The sequence below is a fragment of the Oreochromis niloticus genome, linkage group LG13 (genome assembly GCF_001858045.2).
Source record: "Oreochromis niloticus isolate F11D_XX linkage group LG13, O_niloticus_UMD_NMBU, whole genome shotgun sequence".
Lineage (NCBI taxonomy): Eukaryota > Metazoa > Chordata > Actinopteri > Cichliformes > Cichlidae > Oreochromis > Oreochromis niloticus.
In genome coordinates, this window is record NC_031978.2 from 21,669,739 (window position 1) to 21,679,094 (window position 9,356).

The window sequence follows — 9,356 nt, forward strand, 5'->3', positions numbered from 1 at the left end:
ACCTGTGAGAATCAGGTCGAAAAAGTGGGCGTTGAATCGGCATTGTTGTGACAGGCAGTAGTTATTTTTCTAATGAGTTGACAGTAACGGGGTTGCATAAGGTGGCTGTATTGATCATGCTTTCTAATCTAGTTAATTGGCTTACAAATATCAAGGCAGACTGCAGAACAAGGGCACACTGCGCACGGTTATCTCTGCTCCTCTGAGTCTGTCCTTGTCAAATCCAATCTGGAGCTCAAAATGTAGGAAAGCCCAGGACGGAGATATGAAAGAAGACATCAGTGAAATATTGTGTCTTTGGCACTGGCAGGAGTCACATCCAATCATAACTCTTTGTGGTATAAAAATATGTTGTCAGAAATACCAAAGTAAAACAAAAAAAAATCTAAAACACTGTGTAGTGGTGAGTAGCAACAACAGGAAAATACAGGAATATGGTGAGGGGAAAAAAAAGAAGCAGCATGCTTACTTTTTGATGTTATTCCTATTCTCCACCCACCAGTTTCTTTTCAGGGTCACAGGAGGGGCTGTAGACTATCCCTGCACTGACTGCTTGGAAAGCAAGGAAATCAATACAGGCATTCAGACATACAGTACAGAAGCTCATTCATACCTGCGGGTCACTTCGAGTCTTTGTTCCCCCCCCTGACTGTGGGTGGAAACAAGCACCTATGAAAAAGGAACTAATCCTGGGTCAGTTTGTAGGCAACAATAATATTAACTTCTGAGATACAATATGAATCATTTAGCTGATGATACTTTGTTTGAGCCGTGGCATTTAGAAGCAGTAAGCATGGGCTAAAAATATATTCACAAAAGGAGCATTCATGTAGTTCATCTCCATTTCAGATGGTGCAGTATTAAAAGTTAAAGAATAACTGACAGTTAGCAAACACACACACGCACACACACACACACACACACACATATATATATATATATATATACATATATCAGGAAGAAGGAACACGAGTGGCTTGAGAAGTTCCAAGGGCTCAGACTAGAGCTTGACAAGATGTGGAGGGTGAAGATAACAGTGATCCCAGTGGTAATCAGAGCAGTCGGTGCAGTGACACCCACGCTAGGCGAGTGGCTTCAGCAGATCCCAGGAACAACATCCAAGATCTCTGTCCAGAAGAACACAGTCCTAGGAACAGCTGAGATACTGCACAACTTGTGTAGATCATTCACAAGTGGCATTCCCACACACCGTGACCTCACTCTTCTCGTACATGTCCTGTACCACCCATACATATTTCCTGGCCACTCCTGACTCCCTCATGCAGTACCACAATTCCTCTCTTGTCACCCTATTTTATGCTTCCTCTAGATCCACAAAGACGCAGTGCAACTCCTTCTTTCTCTATACTTCTCCATCAACACTCTCAAAGCAAACATCGCATGTGTAATGCTATTTCTCAGCATGAAGCCATACTGCTGCTCACTGAGCATCACCTCTTTTTTCAGACTTGTTTCCCATACCTTCATGACATGGCTCATCAGCTTTATCCCCTGTAGTCACTACAGCTCGTCACCCTTGTTCTCGAAAATCTGTAACAGTACGTTTCTTCTCCATTCCTCAGGCATATCTTCCGTCCTTATTTGTGAGACAACAACTACAGCACAGCAGCTATTTTACAAGGAAACCACACTGCACAAATCCATCCATCCAGCCATCCAGTCAGCCAGTCAGCCAGCCAGCCGTTATTGCTTATTAGCAATAACAACTGTAAATCATGTCTGACACTAATTCTTTACTGTAACTCTGGGAAGTTACTGGGGCAAAGAGTTATAGCAATGCTAAATATGTGTTACCTACTTTCTTTTAGTGGTTTTTAGCTGTTAAATTTGACTGCTTTTTACCCAAACCACAAGGCAGAATATATACCTGAAAACTGAAACTCTTTTACCTCAATTAACTGAGTCGATTCTTTAGGTTAGTGTTTTCACTGTGCGTGTGAAAAGGTAAATGTCCTCCAGCTCAGGCTCACATACCTTAAGTGGCCTATTAGAGGAATTACAGAGGGCATGTGGGGAAGACAGAGGAGAGACAATCCTTCAGAGTGCAGCAACGAGTTCCCCCGCAGTGAATAAAGATGAGGAGACAAGGGAGGACACACATCCCTTTACAGTGACAAATGAAATAGGGAGCGCAGCGAGTGAGGGATTTCGTCTTACCCTGCCATGCAAGGTTTCCTCCTGATAACTGAAAAAGTACAAAGAATTTGTCATTTAAAAAATATTTCAAGTATTTTATTCAGTGTTTTAAACCCTTTCTTTAAAGTTTATACAGAATGGATGTGTGTATGTATTTGTCAGCTCCCAGTTACCCATGCGACTATCTGTTCTGTTTGTTTTTGCTATTTGCTTTGTTGTTTTTTGGTCATTATTCTATGCTATTACAGTGTGTTCGCTCTTTTGAACTTCAAAATAATACAGCACCACACAGAGGTCCCTTTAATGGGTAAATGTGGTTTGATGCATGCCACAAGTTCCAGCAAGTAATTTGACTGGAGAGAGGTAAAAATGTGTGCATGATAATAGTGCTGAAAGAAGAGTGAGTATATTGATTTAGATCTAGCTTGACAAATCCAATTTTCCCATGCACACCCCACTGAGATTTGAGACAAACCCTTCAGAAACCTCATTTATCACAGGGGCTTTAGAGAGATTTAATGTGATGACATGCTCCTTCAGTAGCACGTACAGTTACATTTTTGTCCATGGTCACTTTCTTTCACAGGAATAATCCCAAATAAGAGCAAACCTTATTTGGGATTTCTTAATAGCAAACCTATTAAGAAAGCTGAGAAGATGAAAATCGAATTATTAGCCTGTACATATATGTACAGGCTATAGTGCTGATCTCATGCACGTAAGAGTCCAATCTGCATACAAAATGTAGGATACATGTTGGGCTTGCTCATTCACATCATGAATCAGGGGTTGTCTTTTTGAAAAAAAAAACTACTATTGTCGTCTCTGACGAGTCAACCAGTCTGTTCCACAGCTTTAATCCACTTCTTTTGTGCTTGTGTGTGTTTTTTGTGTCTGTACACGTCTGCGTACATTCGCTTTACATGAAAACCATTTCCCCACTTATCCCGCTCAGGAGAATTTGCCATCAAGAATCCAATTAGATTCGGAGTCTAGCAACAATAGTTCTCCAGGAAAATCCTGAAAAGGTAAATTATTTGGAGGCGAGTTACGGCAGATTTGTGGTGGCTCACTGGGTTGCGGATCCTGAATTTCATTTTCATAAGGAAACTTACCCGCTTGGCTTCTGAACGGCGGATTGAAGCGCATCCTGTCCAACAATGCATAATTTTCCACCCTGCAGGTTTCCTGCTGCCCACACACCTCTTTTTCTTTTTAAATGTAAAGCTGTTTTGGTGTTGATACCGCTGAGAATGACTATACAGAATTAAAAGGCAACAAAGAAAGTTCTGTTTGTACAAAGTTTATACTTTTACAGTAAAGATTGTAACTGATAGCCTCACCTTTTGCCACATCCATAATCTGGCGTGTTTATCCATTTGTGCCCTTCTTCACTTTAGTGCTTTTATGCAACATATTCATTGTAATCACTTGGCAGAACATGACAGCCTCTTTGCATGTCCTCTTAAATACCTCCAAGAGGAGCTTTGCTAGCGTATTTCTCTTGGTGAGACACTCGTGACAACAGTCCAGTCAAAACCTGGAGGCGGTCTGTTGTAAGTGCTCTGGGCTGTTGTACTTTGCTGCAGTTCTGCATTGTTATACCTCTCAAATCCACTCACCTTCCGAACAGCGCAGAGAGCTCAAGGACAGCCAAAGGAGTGAAATTACAAAAAAACATATTGTAACTTTTCAACAGGATAAATGGTACAGGAGGAAGAAAGCAGACTTTGGGGATTTTTAGCCAAACACATTAATTTTTTTTTTTTTTTTTTTTTTTTCAGAAAGCACTTACTAGTAGAGAAAAATACTATGCACGAAGAGCATCTCTCAGATGACGGACCTGCTTTGGATGCTTATCTCTTTAAAACATCTTCTTGTTTGTAGCCAGTCAGCTGGAGTCTCCACTTTTCATATTCAACATATGCGTGTTTAATTTTCCATTATTTGTTTATAAATCAGGCAAAATTAATTATATTCTTTGAATGCCTGACGGAGAACCACAAGCCATTACAGAGTTTTTCTTCGCAAATTGACTTTATTCCTTAAAGACCACAAACACAGATGCCAAATCAACAGCAGGAAGAGATGCTGCAGTGGTTTGTTAATTGCTGGGAAAAAGCTGATTTGACAGCTTTACATCCCGCGAGCTGCATCCCCATTAGCTGCAAATCCCTTGAAGCAGCAAATGTCACGGGCAAGTAGTTTTTCCCGTAAACCCAGGGCTCTGGGGTAAAATCCAGTAAATCTCAGAAAAATAGCCACAATCCAGATTTTTACTGTAGTCTCAATATCTTCAATAAAAACGAGGAAGTAGGAAAGAGGAAATACACAATGCTGCTTTTATGATGAAGGATAAGCTACAGGGAAAAAAAAAAAATCTTCGGATGATATCAATTCCTGGTAAGGATACATCGTGTCTTTAGACTTGACTCATTTAAGGCCCATTGAGAGTTTGAACAGTACAGTGAAAGAAATCTCTCCCCTCAAGTCATTAATCACACAGACAGCTTCCTATAGGCTCTGAGTCTCACCGTATGGTCTCTTTTCTGTCCAATTACTCCACTTGAAGTAACACTCTTCCTTTTGGTCTTAATCTGTTGAGGGTTTTTTTCTTCTTCTTTTTTTTTTCTAACTGAGTAGTTTGTGAAATGACTCATTTCGAACGGCATCACAGCTCAAAAGTATTCTCATCACAAACTGGATGTGACAACCAGTTAGGCACAGAAAGAGGAGCCAAAGACACAACTCAGGAGACCAGCTAACAGTTTACAAACTTGTTCTTCATTGAAGAGTAGAAAGGTTTGGTACACAGGTGATCGATCCATTCAGGCTAACAAAACCAGAAGGAACAGGCAGAGGACAAAACAACCCACTAAACAAGGCCAAACACACGGGAAGCCTGAAACGAAGGAAACACTGCTGGAATGCTTTAGAGGCAACTAGATTACCTGGATGAAGGTGTAGGCGAGGGAAGAGTTTATATAGAAGGGAAAGAAAGTTAGATACAGGTGCAGCACGCTAGGATAGAGGAAGGTAAGAGCAAATAATGCAAAAGGAAAAAACAGAGCTTATGGATACGGACGAGCTTTTACACCACATCAGCAGAAGTGCTGAGGGAACTTTATGTCCTGGCGGACCGGAGGACTACGAGGAAGAAAAGTGCTGCTGCAGTAGCCTATTCTGAACCCGATTTGATAAGGTGTATCAGCAGATTATTAAAAGTCAGTGCACCCTTGTCGTGCCGTTTATAGAAATAGCTGCAAAACTTTCTGACAGTTTGTTTTTTTATTAAGCTGTGCGTTATGCTCCTATAGGTCGTCGCCCAGCGATGTGTGACATCTCACGCCCACATGTATCAAAATAAATGTTGCTCCCACAGGTATATCCCTTTGAGACAGGAAATAAATACCTGCATTATGTTGCCACAATCCACTTCATAACAGCATGAACCATCATTGTCAAACACAAATAATTATGCTTTAGTTCTCACGCAGTACTGAGGTAAAATGTGCTTTAAACAAAAACGCCTGAAGAGTCAACAGAAATAATGGCAATATGAAAACTTTACTTTTTTTCATCCTATTCTTCTCTCTGGTGATGTTAAAGTTCACACGGTAGTTGATATATATTACAAAGTAGTCAGATTTTATGGTAAAATGCAAAAAAGAAAAAAAAACAAAAGATCAGATCCTTCAAAAGTGCACGTACTGTAAAACTTCTAAACCAGAAGAGCTACAGAAACCTAAATCAACACATCTAAAATCTATTTAAAGCCTTTAGCACCCTGCTGTTGTAATATTTTTTTTATCTAATTTGACTGAATTTACTGGTTTATTAAAAATTGATCTGTAAGTAGCGTGGAGTTGTTCTACACTCAGTCAGATGTGCACTGGGGCTTTGCAGCACAACTGGCAACAATTTTAAACAGACTTCACACGCTCTAAATTATTATCAGTAACTGTAGGATCATCTTAGATCTCCTGATGCCCACACTTTAAAGGCCTGCACTCAGAGAGCTAAACCATGTGTTCTTCTGCAGTCAGGTGAGTATCTTGTGTCTGCATGACGATACAAAGACGAGAATATGACTAAAAGCCGCATAGATGTCATCTGGTGAACACAGAAAGAATGGGAAATTTATGTTCGCTTCGAGGCAGAAGCTTGAGATTATGGCACATTGACTGATGCAGCATTTGCCCCTATTGGACATGATCAGATTACTTTTTCTCTCTTCGGATCCCCTCCAAAGAGGGAGGGGGCGGCGGGTGGGGTGAAACCATTGGAGTTAGCAGCAGGGTTGCCTTTCTGCTCTGCCACAAAGCAACATTTTATTACCACTGGCATCAGCAATGGTACAGATAACTAATCTTTCATACAGAGAACAAATTTTTCCTGCTGCTGCTGCACAGTGAGACAAAACTGCAACTTGGCTTTTGTCAAACCATGGTCAAGGTTTTGTGTCGACAATGAGAACACGCTGGAGACCCTTTAATGGGCAAAACTGATGTCTAATCACAGAGTCAGCCAATCAGCCATTGTCTGTGCCGACAGATGCCGTGTTTTACTCAAAAAACATAAAAGTGTATCTAATTTGACACACATGCAAATCAGTGGAGACACTAATTAGATCTGAGCTGATGGGATACATGGGCATAAGTGACAATTCTCGGCTCAGCTTTATGATACCGCCATGACATTATGCTACGACACCTCCTCCAGTCTGATCTCCATACACAGCAGTTTCCCATTATGTCTGCATAATAAAGTTGTAAAAAAGTTCAGGCTGGAGTCTGATTTTAGAAACAATGAGGTCGTGTCTCTAGAAGCTTTTATTACCCCACAATCACCAACACCACCACCGGATAATCTTTAATATATTTTGATTGTTTAATTTTTTTAAATAAATTGACACGTGAATGCCATTTTTATGTAATTTATGATTACTGAAGGCGCAGTCTTTGAGACCTCAGTTCTCAAAAAACTTTGAGAAAAAACTTTGAGAACTGAGTAAGAAACTTTGGTAAACACTTGCTGAGCAGCTGCTTTAAAAAAATGGCTGAAATGTGAATGTTTTCAGATAAATCAAATTAATTCAATATTGTTTTAGTAAAGAAATCTGATTGACTTTATCACTGTAGCTCCTCCTTGTCATTTAGCTTCACCTTTGCAAGAATTCCAATTATCCATAATCCACATGGACTGGTTCTTGTATAGCAGCTTTCTACTCTAATACAGCAAGCCTCAGTCATCCATTCACAAACATTCATGCAAGCACTTGTTGGTACATCAAAGCAAGTGCTTTGTTAAGATTCAAACTTTGGTGCGTGTATGTAAGAGTAACTTTTAGTTCTTGTACCATTTTTACTAAAAGAAATTAAAGTATTTGTAATATCATCCCCAAGAAGACTTTGGTATGCAGACTGTAGCAGCCAAGACAAACCGTCCAATTAGATGATGACCTGCTCCACCTCCTGAGCTACAGACACATAAATGCACGGTTTACAACATTCAGTTTATTGTAACACCTTTAATACAGAGTTATTAGAAACAGGTAGATGGAGCAGATGTATCAGGTTACCTTAGATGGAACTTCACTTAATAAAGCGGACACTACATAGGTGTACATATTACAGCAACTTCCAAAGTACAAAAACTGCTTCTCAGTGATGAAAACATTCAGAATATAAACTAAGAGATAGAAATTCTCATAATGAGAAAATATCCAGTCTATTAATTTCTTTGACCTAACATTATTCAGTGTATTTGTTTGTTTCACACCAAAAACAAAGATATCAAGTGCTGAAAAAGCCACAAAGTGATCCACTTCATTTTAGATACTAAGTGTAGAGTGAGTCCATGCCAGTTTTCAGCACCTCCAAGTTGCTAAAAAACTAATCATGTGATCTGAGTTCAGTTAGAGCAGGCTATAGAAATACAGCATGCATGCTATAGGACATGATGTAGGGTGTACATTTCAGGATTTTTATACCTTTATGAACAAATACCTGGAAGTAAATACTAATGAACTTTACAGATGAGAGAAGGACACCATAAATATACTGCTTTATCCACCGGTGTATTTATACCATCTGGAAAAGCCAGTAGTTCTGATCAGACATATGAAATATAACTGCTTGAGAGATTACAGTACTGGGGCCAGTGTTTCCATCTGGAAATGTTGCCCTTGTTCCATAAACATGTTCATCCAGGTGGACTCTTCTCCCCTCAAGATCTGTAATGAATGTAAATACAACCAATCCCTGAGGTTGAAATAATTACCAGAACACATTTAAACAACCCCAGACATCCACCTGCCCACCATTTTCACTGCAGCCCACTGTTTAATGACGTCCAATGTTCACTTTTCTTGTTTATTATTTCTGTGTTTCATCGAGGGAGTCAATACACCCAAAGAGCAAGTTTCATTTTCTCATTCGTCCCACAGAAATTACAGACAAAGTAGTGATGTACTAACTGATGAAACAAAAAATAATTATGTCCTCCGGGGAATGTGTAGCTTTGTGTGACTCCCTGACTGTGGGGAACATCTTCTAATGGCTTGTGTTTCGCAGGGAGACTGCAATTTAGCCTAACATTCGATATTTGGGATTGGTGTTCATCACAATGAAGGACTCTGGTGTGCATTGTTGATATTACTAACAAAAACAAAAACTTACTGGAATGGGGTCAAAAAGCAAAAACTTACCAACACAGTGAAACTTGCAGCAGATTCTCACATCTAATTGTCACATCTTGCATTAAATAAACTGAACTGGTTAGTTGAAAGTAGTAATTATAACTGAAAAAAGTTCTTATTATATTTTCTTGTCATGTTTATATTTAAACAACCAGTTATTTGACAGAGAGATGTTTATTGAAAAGACTGTATCTAAAAGATGGACATGGCAGCCATGACATCACACATTGATTCTCGGTTGGATTTAGATTGTCTGACGTTCACACCATAAACAAACGGCACTGCGGCTCATTAGGAACCAGACCGAGACCGCCTCTTCCAAATCTCCTCCAACCACCTTGGTACAGTTGTTTTGCTCTGCACCAGAGTACAATTATTGTGTTCACACCTGCACGAGTGAACGGCACTGAGAGAGAAAATGAGTTTGATTTAAAACAGCCTAAACATCGCAGGTGTGAAAACACCCTAACAGTTCAAGAACCAAAGGTCTTGCACCCTC